We start from the raw sequence: 12,310 nt of genomic DNA on the forward strand, positions 1-12,310 counted from the left end.
TCAGTCTACATACTTATCGTATTTGTTTTTTCAAGTCAATAAAAAAAGACCAGCCAATAAACTTCAGGTCTATATCCTTCTCCTCAATCTACTAGTGTAAAAGCTCAATTGGTTCACAAAAAAATTATCAATTTGACTTACTAAATATGTTAGGGTAAGTGGTTGCAAACAACTAATATGAGCAAAATTTTTAAATTAAATTTAGTAATGCTCAACTTAATTTGTTTGTATCAGTCCATAAAATTACTTGCAACCACTTGGTTCAGTTGGAAGCACCACTGAAAGCTTGAATGAATGAATGAGGGCAAAAATCTGGATCTTACTATTGACGATAAGTTGCATTATGATATCCATGCTGAAGCAAGATGCAAAAAAATAAGGTCAGCAACGTCTTCATTGTCTTATGAGATTGATGTATTTTGACTCTTGATCATGTATCATGCGTTATATGTTGAGTCTATAAACTAAAAAAATTAATGTTTGTTTAAATTCAGCTCATATAAATAGTTTTTGTAAATTTTGTAAATTCAATGAGTCATCTTTCTATACTTTGTTTTTCTATTTGTTAGTTTGGCAATGTAGGGTCATAATCAGTGTTGGGAAAGTTACTTTAGATAGTAATGCATGACAATATTGAGTTACTCTCCAAAAAAAGTAACTATTTACGTTATTCAGTTACTTTTTCTGGTAAATAATGCGTTACGGTACTTTTGAGTTACTTTTTATTACTTGGCTGTGGCTTAATCTCTTTCAGAACATGCAGGGCGTTTCCTTTTTTTTTTTTTTAAATAGAGAAGCTCTGCATTTAACGACACTGTATAACCTTCATTTACCTTTTAAAACAAACAAACAAACAAAAAAAATGTTTGAATTATGTTACCTTCTGAGAGCTTCTACAGATCCTATCACTATCCTACTGAATTGGTTTATTTTACAGAAAATGAATTGTCCTGGAGACTGTCCTCATTTATTGTTTAATAAGTTGAAAATGCTTTTTACTATAGCATGTCTAAATTTAAAAGAAATATAGTGGTTTTGTTTACTCCTGCTGTTCACACCAGATGCGGAAGAAGCATCAACCGCAAGTGATTTACATGTTAAGTCAATGCAAAGTTGAAAATAGACATCCTGCAAATGACGCGATTTGTGCGAATTAAGTGGTTTGAGTTTTGTGCAAGTGACACGCAAGTCGAGCGTTTGGTGTGAATCGCGCGAGTTGTCAAATCTGAACTTCAGCAGACATTTGTGCCACGTTAACCAATCAGGAGCTTGCTCTTGTAGGGGTGTTATTATGACGTATCGCCTGTTGTTGCAGTGCCAGGGGAAAATCCTCTTGTCGAATGCTGACACTGGACAACAGTTCATCAAACTGGGCTCGGCTTAAACCTGGTTTATACTTCTGCGTCAAGTGACCGGTGTAACCCACTGCGCATGCAACGCCCGTAGCTGTGCATTTATACTTCTGCGCGCTGTCTCTGTTGGTCTGCATTAACACTTCCGAAATGCTAGTTGGCAGTGAGGTGTAAATGTGTCTCTGTGTCGAGTTTTTTCGCTGCTGTTTTGTTTTCCTGAACACTTCCTGGATGTACAAGTGGCTCAAACTCGCTCATTTTGAGGCAGGAACTGGCGGACGTGCAACAACTTTAACTATGAGGTAAACACAAAACAAAACTTTCCATCCGAAGCTCCTTCACGGGACTTCACACTTGTAAACAACCGCTCCATTGGGCTAGCGCCGCTCGTGCGGCTCTCGGCCCCGCCTAGACTCGTCAGCGCTACCAAGCCGACCAATCACAGAGCTTGCGCTACGCATTGTTGCGACGTGTAGTTAAATTTTTTGAGAGGTGCACGTCAGTGACGGCAACGGCCACGACAAAGGGCTATGCGTCAACGCCGTAGCATACGCCGGCGTTTAACGCAGAAGTATAAATCAGCCTTCAGTTGGAAGCACCACTGAAAGCTTCCATCATTCAGCTACAGTTTCTGGCGAAGTTTAAGAACTTACAGAGTTGGGTGCACCTCTGAAAACTGATTCTGAAAGGATCTAGTAGGCTCAAAACGAATCGAAACAGCTATTTTATCAATAAAATCCATGTTAGCCATTTAGCAACAAAGCTAGAGTCACAGGGCAGACAGAAGCCCTGCGAATGATGCGAGTCTGTGTCTAATGTGAAGTGAATTTGATGCATGAATGAAGCGGATTTGACGCGCGAATGAAGCAAGTAAACTCAATGTTTATGCGTCTATTTATGTGTGAAAATCGCAATTTACTTGCGCGCTTTGCGTCTTGTGTGAACACAGCATAAGACTTTGTTAGGTTTTAGAACATTGTGTGTGTGTTGTTTATTGTTTTGTTTGTCTTGTGTGATGTTTATTAGGGATGTAACGGTATTGTAAATACCGTCATACCGCAATATTAAATTTTTTCGATATTACCGAAGTCGCATGACTCGGTAAAACTATAGGTCTTCTGAGAAAATTTGCTCAGGCGAATGAAGCGAACGGGAGCTAGCTGAAACTTCATTTCCCATCAGCCCCGGCGTGGCCATAATCCTTTGCGGTCTGTTGTCGCTACAGATCCAGTAATGCGGAAATGGAGTGTGCTGCTAGAAGCGGAGATGAAAAAAAGATGGAAATGATCGAACCTAAAGCGGGTGTTGTCGCCGCGCGCGTGCTGAATAGCGGTGCTGTCGCGCGCGTTCTGATCAGCTGTGTTGTGGCGCGCGTATTGTAAAGCGCCGAGAGGGGGTTGAGCGCGCATACTCGAGAGGTGTTGTCGCGCGCCTACTGAAGGGCTGGACTGGACGGAGGTTGTGTCGCGTCGCGGGGGCACTTTTGATCGTTTTGGAAGGGCATTTTCTATCCAAGACTAAAAAGGGCATGTGCACTGCACAGGTTGAGCCCTATGTGTGCACGTGCCTGCAAATTGGGGAATACGACTAATAACAGTCATGGGGACTGCAGAAACACAGCACACTGTTCAGATTGATGCAGACATTGACTTGTACCGCAAAGAGACCTCTATCTCACTCATGGTTTGTCTTCTCAAGTGGGGGAAAGACAATGCACAACGTTACCCCACTGCTGTCAACATGGACCAAGTCATATCTCTCCTGTCCCAGAAACCTCAGTCCCAAATGAGAGGGGTTTTTTCTGTTGCAGGGGACATTGTAAATACCCAGAGATCCCAGCTTTTACCAGATTATAGTTATATGATAATTTTCCTTTAAACCCATCTCTATCTAAGTGAGTGATTAAATGTTGAATGTGATGAGTTTTCAACAATACTAAATTGAAACTTTATTTTTTTACATGGTTTAATAATTTTTTGTTATTAAAATTGAAGTTCCTGTTTCAAAGCTAACAGATAGATGGCTAATTTGTATGTCATTGACACTTTTGGCACTTTTTTGGAGTATTTTCAAAAGTTTTTTTTCCTGTAAATGATTCAATAAATACCGTACCGTGACATTCATACCGAGGTATTACCGTACCGTGAAATTCTGATACCGTTACATCCCTAATGTTTATAGATTTTATGCTGCACAATTTGTGCTTATAATAATAATTAACTTTAAACTTTTCTTCTTGGTTTTGCATGCTATGTTAGGCTAGGCTAGCTGGCATAACTTGTTTGGTGTACTTGGTCTAAATTAAAAGTAATAGACATGTTCTTTTATTCCCGCTGCTGTAAGACTTTTAAATTTGTGAGCTTTTTAAACATTGTGGCTGCGTCCGAAATCGCATACTTCCATATTATATAGTAGGCTAAAATCAGTATGCGAGCCAAGTAGTATGTCCGAATTCATAGAATTCGAAGAACAGTATGCGAGAAGTACCCGGATGACTTACTACTTCCGGCGAGATTCTGGAGTACGCGTCCCATGCATGCTGCGCTATCCCATGATGCCCCGTGAGCGAATTCATGAATGGGAGTAAAGCGACGCAAATTACACAGGTACGTCACGTGACTGTCAAAATGGCGGATGTAGTACGTCCGAATTCCATTCCATATTTATCACATTGATACTGTATAGAACTAGTGGCGTAGCGCAAAATGCGGAGGCCCCCCTGCAGGGATCACTGACGGGGCCCTCTGTTAAAGGGGGGGGGGTTTGCAGGGGGTGAGAGACAACACAGGGAAGCGATCACAAATTGAGGAGCGGGGAAGGGAGGTGGGGTGGAGCGACAGCGCGGGGAAGCCTTCACAAACTGAGGAGCGATCACAAACCGAAAGCGGTGAGAGCGTCAAAGTAGCCAGAAGTCATTCATTTTCAATGAGAACTAGCGTTGAGAAACAGCGCGGCACGTCTTCTCCGGTGTGGGCGTCGAGGACAGTTGAAATCAAGCTAACTTTATAGTATTAGCTATGTTGCGGTTCGGCGGCAAGCAATTAGAATGAGAGGAGTTCAGAGAACACAGACCTGTGAACTTTGGTTCCGACCACAGTTGTTTCCAAGAGTTTGATTATTGCGGTTGCCGAATTTACAATTATTGAAAATCGCGACGACGCGGGGACCCCCCGCGGTGCGTAGCCCTGCGGGCCCGTCCGCTACGCCACTGTATAGAACGTACTTTTCTAATGGCCGAGTAGTACGTTTAAATTCAAATGCAGTACCTACTGAGTAGTAGGCGGTTTCAGATGCAGCCTGTGTGATGTTTATAGATTATATGCGGCACAAATAATGGGCTTTATGAACAGCTAGTGTTTTCTCTTACCGATAAAATTTTGGTGAACGGTTAATATGACTTTTCAATTTCCTACGGTTCCTTTTACAGCATTGATGTTGTGATGTAATTGAAATTATGTTGTGATGTAATTAAATATGTAATTATAATCCATTAAAAACACTTAAACATTCATTTAGTGTTTCAAGCATAAAACAAGATGAAAAGCTGTTTAAACACAAGTGCCGTCAGGAGCAGCAGGCGAGCACAGAAACTCCTCTGAAAACATGAGGGTAAAATAAATGTCCATATTTTAAATGCATGATGGAAAAATTAAATTTATTGCAGTGCTTCTGTTAACTTCTGAGACCCACTTTAAATCTGATATCCCTCAGGCAGTGAAGATAATTGATTTTTAAAGAAATCAGACCGTGGTCACGTTTAAGAAATCACTTAAACGTGGTGATCTTGTACCAGCATACAGTTTATCAGTTTATACAGTTTAAGCGCTTCAACTGGGTTACTGAAAAATTAAAAGTCCTCTGCATATATTCTATTGGCTATTGGGCTTATAATAATAATAATAATAAACTTGATACTTTTCATCTCAGTTTGGCAAGGGAGAGTCTCTAAGCAGGCTATGCTAGCTGACAGAACTTGTTTTGTGTACTTGGCCTACAGGCGGAGGTCAAACAAATCTGGGGCGAGACGAGGAGGTCAGAAGTGTGTGTGAAGGTGATCTTTGTGTGTTGGTCTGTGGATCTGTGTGTGTGCGTGTTTGGGGCTCCAAGCTGAGAAAGGGGGATAAAAGAGGAGCAGGCAGAGGAGTGCATGTAAACATCCTGCGGGCATCGGGACTCATCCTGGGAAATATTTGTCTTAGCTGGTAACGCAAAGAGGCAGTCGGAGCCTTCATCTGGCCCTCGGGGACTTTCACTTAAAATCCGAGGGGACGAAGAGAGAAAGGACGTCATTTACAGTGCGAACATGTCCCCGCCACTTTGTCACCAAAAATTGGGGTGGAGAGAAAGGATTTGGTTTTGTGGCATTGGCATATTTTTTGTGTCATGCAGAAGCAATGTGTGCTCTCAAAAGATTAATCGCGATTAATCGCATCCTAAATAAAAGTTCATATTTACAAAATATATTTGCGCATATCGTGTAGATTGTTGTGTATAAATGTATGCATGACTATATTGTATAAAATATTTGTTTATATTAAGAAATGCAATTATGTGTAATACAAATAATATATGACTTTGTAAATATATTTATTTTGTATGATTTTCTATTTAATGTATGTGTGTGTGTGTGTTTATACATGTATACATAAATATGAACAGTGCACATGTTTATATCATGTTAATACAAGCTTTTATCTGGGATGCAATTAATCGTTTACCAGCACTTAAACTATATTGTATACATGCATGTATTCAAAATGCACACATTTGATTATTTTGTGTTCAGCGGGGCTGCCTTTTATTTGGTAAAAATATAATTATGAAATACTAGAATTTAAAATGAGTGCTTTCTATCTGAATATACACTGACTGGCCACTTTATTATGTACACCTTACTTGTACCGGGTTGGACCTTCTTTTCCCTTCAGAACTGCCTTAATCATTCGTGGCATAGATTCAATAATGTTCTGGAAATGTTCCTCAGAGATTTTTTCCTTATTGACATGATAGCATCACGCAGTTGCTGCAGATTTTTTCGGCTGCACATTCATGATGCAAATCTCCCATTCCACCACATTCCAAAGGTGCTCTATTGGATTGAGCTCTGGTGACTGTGGAGGCCATTTGAGTACAGTGAACTCATTGTCATGTTCAAGAAACCAGTCTGAGATGATTCACGCTTTATGACATGGTGCGATATCCTGCTGGAAGTAGCCATCAGCAGATGAGTACACTATGGTCATAAAGGGATGGACATGGTCAGCAACAATACTCAGGTAGGCTGTGGCGTTGACACGGTGCTCAATTGGTACTTATGGGCCCAAAGTGTGTCAAGAAAATCTCCCTCACACCATTACACCACCACCACCAGCCTGAACCATTGATACAAGGCAGGATGGATCCATGCTTTCATTTTGTTGATGCCAAATTCTGACCCGACCATCCGAATGCTGCAGCGAAAATCGAGACTCATCAAAGAAGCCAACGTTTCTCTAATCTTCTATTGTCCAGTTTTGGTGAGCCTGTGCGAATTTTAGCCTCCGTTTCCTGTTCTTAGCTGACAGGAGTTGCACCCGGTGTGGTCATCTGCTGCTGTAGCCCATCTGCCTCAAGGTTAGACGTGTTGTGTGTTCAGAGATGCTCTTCTGCAGACCTCGACTGTAACGAGTGGTTTCTTGAGTTACTGTTGTCTTTCTATGTGCTGGAACCAGTCTGGCCATTCTCCTCTGGCATCAACAAGGCATTTGCACCCACAGAACTGCCGCTCACTGAACCAACAACCATGCCACGTTCAAAGTTGCTTAAATCCCCTTTCTTCCCCATTCTGATCCTCAGTTTGAACTGCAGCAGATCGTCTTGACCATGTCCACTTGCCTAAATGCATTGAGTTGCTGCCATTTGATTGGCTGATTAGACATTTATATAGATAGACATAATATATCCCACTTTATATTAAGTGTCCTTAACTACTATGTACTTGCATCAAAAAAATAAATACAATGTACTTACTGTGTTTATAATGTATTTGAGAACAATTTTGGTGCTTTTGAGTTGAGATAGAGGTTAGGTTATGGACAGGTTTGGTGGCATGGGTAGGTTTAAGGGTGGGTTAAGGTGTAAGGGATGGTCAACAGTGTATTTACAAATGTAATTACAAAAGTTAAATACAGATTTAATTACATACATAAATTTAATCAAGCATAAGTACACAGTAAATACATGTATTTACACAATAAGTGCATTGTAACAAACTATTAATTCCTGTGTAAGTACATATTAGTTAAGGCCACTTAATATAGATTTGTGTCAATGAGTAGTTGGACAGGTGTACCTAATAAAGTGGCCGGTGAATGTATATTACCTAAGTGATGTTTATGGAGAGACGTTTTTTTTTCTATTATGAGCATTAATAGTTATTGAGCATTAATAACTTATTTCCAATTATTAAATTGTTTTGTCTTTTCCATGATGACAGTACATAATATTTCTCAAGTTATTTTGCAAGACACTCCGCCTTAAAGTGCAATTTTAATGTCTTAATTAGGTTACTATAGGCAAGTCATTGGACAACAGTGGTTTGTTCTGTAGCCAATCAAAAAAATAATGATTTAAGTCGACTTAATAGTAAACATCTTCTTATTCTAGCCAAAACGCAAAGCAAGAAGAGAGTCCTTGTAAACCCCCAATACCAATGTGTGTGTGTGTGTGTGTGTCTGGAGGGCGTCTGCTGGAGTGTGAGTGATGAGGGCATCATTGAGGAGCTCTGGGTGTTTCTGGAGGTGGAGAAGAAGGAGAGCTGCAGGTCTGCTCTGAAGTGCATTATTATTATTTGTACTGAGATCTCCTCTGACACACTGCCGGCGTCTTGGGGCTCAAACGCACCAATGCAGACGGAAACCATCAGCTCATGGAGCTCCAATGAACACGGTTACACATGCAGACAAGTGTGTATCACACAGGACCCTCGTCATTAGGATTAACACAATAAAACCTGACACAGAGGATCATGCATGTTTTTATCATGCTGCATGTATGCATTTATTTTTGTCATATTTATTTTGCGCTAATGTTTTGTCGAGCTTTTATTTTATACAATAGGTTTTCCTTTATTTGTAAATATATATGTTAAGATTGGTTTTCTCCCAGTAGTCAGCGTTCTCTTACAGAATACAGAATTTATTAATACTCTAAAGTAGCTTTTTTTAAAGTTTTTATTTAGTTTTTATTGTTATCATTAGGCCTGAACAGAATATCATTTGAGCATCGATAATGCAATGTGTGTAATACTGTAAAGATATTATTAAATCTAATTCAAGAAATATTTATACAGTTTTGACAGTGTTATTTTACATTTGATTTGTTTAATTTCTCTATTGAAATATTTTTAGACTCCCCAGTAAACACACTGTTCTTTTGAATTATTATAATTTATGCATATTTGATAAGCATAGTTGATTTAAATTAATAAGATCTTTCCAAATAGAGCTTTTCAAATCATCAGGTGAAATTTTATTCGTATCTCAATATGTATTGCGGCAACACAATATATTGCAATTTCATATTTTCCCAATATTGTGCAGCGCTAATTGACATTTTGTTTTGTATTTTGATCCAAATATGTTTTTTTAGTATAATAATAATAATAATAATAATAATAATAAGTCAAGTATAAAGTTTTATATAAAAATTAATGAATTTTAATTAATTGTTTTTTTTTCCCAAAGCAAATCAAATGTTTGATTAAATATTTTTAGATTATAAAATATAACAAACATGTTATATAAATAATTTAATTTGAGAAAAAAAAAATATGAATATGCAAAGCCAGCATTTCAAACATTAAAAGAGAAGTAGAATTATTTTTTTAATGCATCTATAATTCTTTTATTATTAAAACTGCTATAAATATTTTTAAATGATATCCCCTCATAATAATTGTTTACAAAAAGAGACAGAACAGCAGGCATGCATTTCTCATGTTGTGTGTGTGTGCGTGCGTATATGCGTGCATGTGTGTGTGTGTGAGCATGTCCCTTTTTAATGTATATCTATATGTTGTCTGTCTGGATGTATATATGTCTTTTTCTATGTATGTCTGTTTTTATATATACATGTATGTATGTGTGTCTGTAGGACACAAGCCCTGTGGTGTGTTTTCTCCTTACACTGAAGAAATGACATGATGCATTTATTATAAACTCATTGAAATCCTCTTAGAATATGAAGCCTAGTAATTCTTGCTTTGTCTTTGTATCCTTCAACGGATTGGTTATCCGTTTTCGGATTTCCGAGTTATCCGGATTTTTATTTTTTTTATGTTTTAAATACTTTAATAGTATTCAGCATGTACTTGTTGCACCTTTTAATGCAAATTTTTTTATTTTTTTATTTTAATATTCACATTTTTCATTAAAAGGGCAGGTTTATTATGCAATTTGAGGATAACGTGTTAGTAAATATTTATGTGGATATAAATAGTCATGTTTAATATAAAAAATGGCCAAATATTGTCGGATTAATTGCTCTTGCTGATATTTTTATTTATTGGTTTAATTATTTAATCTTGTAAGGGTTACATTAAATCAGGGGTGTCCAAACTTTGGTCCCATTTAGGAGCACCAAAAAAAATTTAGGAGCACCTACCAAAAATGAATGAGCACCACTGCAAATGGTATTTTAAGGCACTTATTGTATTTTAAAACAACATCAATTAGGACTAACAAAAACCAGAAACAACTAACTAATGCTGAGATGACATTTGTGTGCAATAATTCCAAAATTATTGTCTAATAATTATAGAATATTGATGATGATGAAAATGACGATAATAGTAACAATGAATTCCATTACTCATTATGATACTGCCTTGAATGTGCATGAATGTAGGTTATCTGCTATAAAAAGTCTGTTACTTTATGAAAAATAAATGTATGGTTTGCATCAGACAAAATGAAGCATTGCAGTAAGAAATATTTATTTTGCTGTTTTTATATGCATGTCAATTTAATAAATAATAGTTTTGCTACAAAACAAACAAAAGATTATAATACATAATTCAATTCAATGCTAAAAGCTGCAAAACAGTCATCAGTAAATAAATAGAAAAAATAATATACACCACAAGAAAGAATAGACAAAAGAAAGTAAGTAAAGTCTCACTTCTACCACTCTATAAAAGTTTTGGTTTCAGTTTGTGTCAATTTAAATGTTTAGTCTGAGCTGATCTTCACTTTCAGTGTTAGTGGAAAAGCAGGCGAGTCAGCCGACCCAATTTATGAGCAGGTTGAGCAGGATTCTTGCGATGACCACCGGCGCAATACCGCTCTTTGTTATAAACCGCAGTTTGAGTGTAAACTTAGTAAAGGCGAGCTTCTTTGGCGATGATATGTACAGTATTAGATTTGACTTTTAGCGCTGAACACGCAGTAAAACGCAACGCATCGAGATTCGGGCGCCTTCTCCGAAAACAAGTACTTGATTGATCTCAGCTGGCGGATCAATAATCACCACATCATGATCGCTCTCATCTGCGCCTCAACTTTAGGTGGGGTTTGCAAACCTGTGTGCTTTAAGTTTTCACTCTTCAGTTTGCATTTCCCGTGGTCATAAAGCTCCTTCCCTGTCACCTGACAGCGGAATACCTTGAGTGATTGACAGCTAATATGAACCAATATAGCGGCAGGGAAGTGCGATTCAGCTCGTTTTTAGAAAAAAAAATCAACACAGGTCGCACTACAACCATTATCTGCAGTCGCACTAATGCACCTATATATATTACGAGGTCGCATAGATTAATTTTCGGGCGCATATTCGATTAAAATGGTCGCAATTTCGAGCCCTGAGGTGTGATGAAAGTTGGAGCTAAACTATGCAGGACACCTGCCCTCCAGGACCGAGCTTGGACACCAATCTCATGTCCTGCACAAAAATAAATGAAGGGCGGGACTTTGATTTTATTAGGTGTGGTTTGATTGGATAGCTGTGGTCTGCTATTAGTGGATCTCATGTGATTGACTGATTAAGCTTATTCTGTTAAACACAAGCGGCAACCTCCCGCTCTCCCTCAGGAAGCCAATACGGAAGTAACTAAAACTGCAATTCAACTGAAATTCCGCTAGTCTTGGCCGCTCCTGGCTCCAAAACAGAGCAAATTTCAATTGAGCCCACTGTTAGAATGGCCAACTTTTGTTTACAGCCTGGTACAAAAAAAGATTTTGGTTAATACAGGTAATATTACCCTTCATGACAACTGTGAGGGGGGTGAATTTTTTTATAACTCATCCGTTTCCTTTATATTAAGTTTGCATAATTAAGGGCGTGGTCACTTGATTGACAGCTAGGTCTCGCTGGTCGCCGTCACGTCACCTCAGCTGAATCCTGCAGATTAGCCACTGAACTCGGCATATTTATCGTATTTCTGTGTTGTTTTATGTGGCTTTACACATTCAACTGCCTTTTGGACTTGTTTCCCACAATTATTAGATGGCATGGCATGCTGAGGGCACTTAATTGTGCTCACAAACCATTCACGTGGCCTCCGTTTCCCATGTGAGTAAAGTTATATACTTATCTACCATCTCTATACATGTATTTGTTTTATTTAAGATCATTTATCGTTTATATTTATATTTAGAGCTATAATGCACTCCAGAATCTGTCAGATTGATCAGCTGTGGGCTCTAGAACAGTCATCTGAAGCGTTGTCATACAGTGTTATGCTGGATTTCATCAATAGTCTTACATTAACTAACACAGACTATATCTGAAGTGTTTGGATGTAATTCGCGTTTTCCTCCTGTTGAAAAACGTCATAAGAACAATGTTTAGTGGCTCAATGTATTACAGCAGTGTTTTTAAAAGTCTAAACACTTTATTGATATAGTGTACAACCAAGCACAAGTGGTCAGAATACAAACGAGTCACAGGTGATAAAGCATTAAGCATTTCTCCCAAAGTAA

At 38.3% G+C, this 12,310-nt stretch overlaps 2 protein-coding genes across 12 annotated transcripts in view; one reads left to right on the forward strand and one right to left on the reverse strand.

The window, feature by feature from the left end:
- Positions 1–12,310, reverse strand: part of slc12a5a (solute carrier family 12 member 5a) — a 2,560,186-nt gene that overhangs the window by 2,226,165 nt on the left and 321,711 nt on the right. The window lies entirely within an intron of this gene.
- LOC137496031 (uncharacterized) overlaps positions 1–12,310 on the forward strand; it is a 159,503-nt gene that overhangs the window by 26,154 nt on the left and 121,039 nt on the right. Inside the window, exon 3 of one of the 11 annotated variants that reach the window (XR_015494365.1) lies at positions 5,350–6,303. The exons of the other annotated variants lie outside the window; for them this stretch is intronic. The gene's annotated coding sequence lies outside the window, so the exon portion shown is untranslated. Of the gene's footprint in view, positions 1–5,349; positions 6,304–12,310 lie in introns of those variants that run through there. 11 annotated transcript variants of the gene reach the window in all.

The sequence above is a fragment of the Danio rerio genome, chromosome 6 (assembly GCF_052040795.2).
Source record: "Danio rerio strain M-AB ecotype USA chromosome 6, GRCz13ab, whole genome shotgun sequence".
NCBI lineage: Eukaryota > Metazoa > Chordata > Actinopteri > Cypriniformes > Danionidae > Danio > Danio rerio.